The 2,467-nt window shown below is 36.9% G+C and overlaps 1 pseudogene; it reads right to left on the bottom strand.

The window, feature by feature from the left end:
- Nucleotides 1-100: 100 nt before the first annotated feature.
- LOC112471254 lies at nt 101-219 on the bottom strand (annotated as a pseudogene).
- Between the last annotated feature and the right edge of the window lie 2,248 nt (nt 220-2,467).

Consider the following 2,467-nt stretch of genomic DNA (forward strand, 5'->3'; position numbering starts at 1 on the left):
TCTCTCTTTCTTTCACAAGGCAACCCTTGGTTGACCTCACAGATTGCAGGGACCTTGTCAGCTTGCAATCCCTTATTTTTTATTTTTTATTTATTTTTTATGCCTACCGCACCTAGTCTTCCTAGGTGGTCTCCCATCCAAGTACTAACCAGGGCTGACTCTGCTTAGCTTCTGAGATCCGATGAGATCGGGCTTGTTCAGGGTGGCATGGCTGTAGACCTATTCTTTTTTCAGTCCTTCATTCTTGCTCACTTTCTCTCTTCCAATGTATGGCCTTTGCATTTGTTGATTGCTCTGCCCAGGTAAGAGTTTATTCTTTAAATTGTTTGCTTAATGCCATGCATCCTTAAGATATCAGCTCAAGCATTATTTCCAAAGGGGAGCTTTTTGCAACCTCCTTGATGAATAAGCTCCATTAGGGTAGGAAGTGGTTTTCCTTAAGTATCAAGCACAGTGCTTTAACACAATATATGGTGATGAATGTTTGTGAATTGATTATGTGAATGAAGGTAGAACTCTTTAGATAGTAAAAACAATTAAACAGAATATGAAATGTTTCAATGATTAAGCAGAGAAGTTTTCTTCTATACCTCATAAGGACAGGTCCTATAGATCACATATGTTTGTAACGTTGTTTAGAATATCTTAGATGACCTTTTGACAAGCTGCAAGATAGCTAGATATAGGATCTTGCTCTCTTTAATAAAAGCTCTGCTTTCTAAAATTTTTTGTCACTTCATTTTTCTTTGGAAAATGTATTATCTGAACTTTAACTAAATCCGGAGAAACAAAATTCACTATGTTCTCACTTCTTGCTTGTCTTTTACACTGATGTGATTTGAGCTGTGCACTTCTGTTTTTCAAATGAGCTTACCTTGGTTTGCCATATATATCAGCTTTTGTAATTAACTACACTGAAACTTAGTGTCTTAAAAGGTCGACCATTTTATTTAGTTAATAATTCTGTGAATTGGATAAGAATTTCTTCTGGACCAGTCAACTGGTTTGGCCTCTTCTGGGCTCCATTATGTATATGTGGTCAGCTGGTGAGTCTTCTGATGTTTGGTTGGTCTAAAATGTCATCACTCACATGTCTGATGGTTTAGTGGCTAGTGGCTGGGGTGGATGGATTTTCCTTCATGTGGTTCTTTATTTTCATCAGGCGAGCTAGGGCTTCTTTGCATGGTGGTCTGAAGGTTTCATGTAGAACCAGAGAAGACAAGCCTCAATTCACTCTTTAATCTTCAATTCATGTCACATTTGCTAATGTTCCTTTATTCTAAAACATGTCCATGGGCAACCAAGATTAAAGGGATGGAGAAATGAACTCCACCCTTTGATCAGAGGAATTGCAAAATTGTGGCCTTTTTTTTTTTTTTTAACGCTTAAACCGTGATTTCACAAGCAAATACTCAACTTATTCTACAGGATTGCCCCTCAGAAAGATGCTATCTTCCTACTTGGCTTTGTCACCAACACTTTTAATAACCAATAAAAGAATTAACCCTGACTTCATCTATGAAGCTTAAAAATAACAGGAAATGAATAACAAGAAGGCCTGCATGTGCCTGCTAGTGTCTAGGATTAATTCTGTGAGTAAGTTCATGGGGGAGAAGATGGCACCAGTTGAATTGATCTCAAGTAGGCAGCAGGAAGAGATTGGGGGCACCTGTGGTTTCTTTTTTGCTCTCCAGAAAACTTTACAGACTATATTTCCGGAAGACAGTGCAATCTGCTCTGTCGATGGAAGCTACAATGACTCATGTCTTAGGGCTCTGAGACTTTGGAATCCCATATTTGACTGTGTCATCAGAATAAAATGTATCCAAGGGAAATAATATATCTTGTCTCTAAAAATTTATCTGTCTTGACCTCAGTATTACATATGACATGATGAAGCAGTATCAGCATAGGACAACACTCTGGACCCAGACAGCCTGAGCCTGAATCCACTAATTTGCCACGTGACTTTTATTAACTTAGTTAAACAATCTATAACATGTCTGTTTCCTCACATGTAAGGAAGATAATGAGATAATGATAACACCTACCCCATTGGTTATTTAGAGGATAAAATGAGTACATATGTCTACAATACTTATAATAAGGCTGGCACATGTTAAGCACTCAATACATATTAATTAGTCCTTTGAATTTGCCAGTGAAATAAGAGAAAGAAAAAAGGATCTCCATGGTGAAACTCCTTGGTCAAATGTATCATTTCTATATTGGACTTGTTTATTCTGTACTCAAACTGAATACTTGAACTAGTGTTTTCTCTTTTAATCAAGAAGAGCAATTATGAGATAGCTCACTTTCTTTCCATACTTAGCAAAGCTAATAGTTAATAATATTCTTCTAGAATAGAGAGGAAAATGACAACTGAAAACATTTTATGTGTGGCTTCCCCCTCCCTCACATATTTTAAATTTTAATCACTTTCCAGGTGATAATTTGCCAAATTATG

This window comes from Pteropus alecto, unplaced genomic scaffold (assembly GCF_000325575.1).
Source record: "Pteropus alecto unplaced genomic scaffold, ASM32557v1 scaffold45, whole genome shotgun sequence".
NCBI lineage: Eukaryota > Metazoa > Chordata > Mammalia > Chiroptera > Pteropodidae > Pteropus > Pteropus alecto.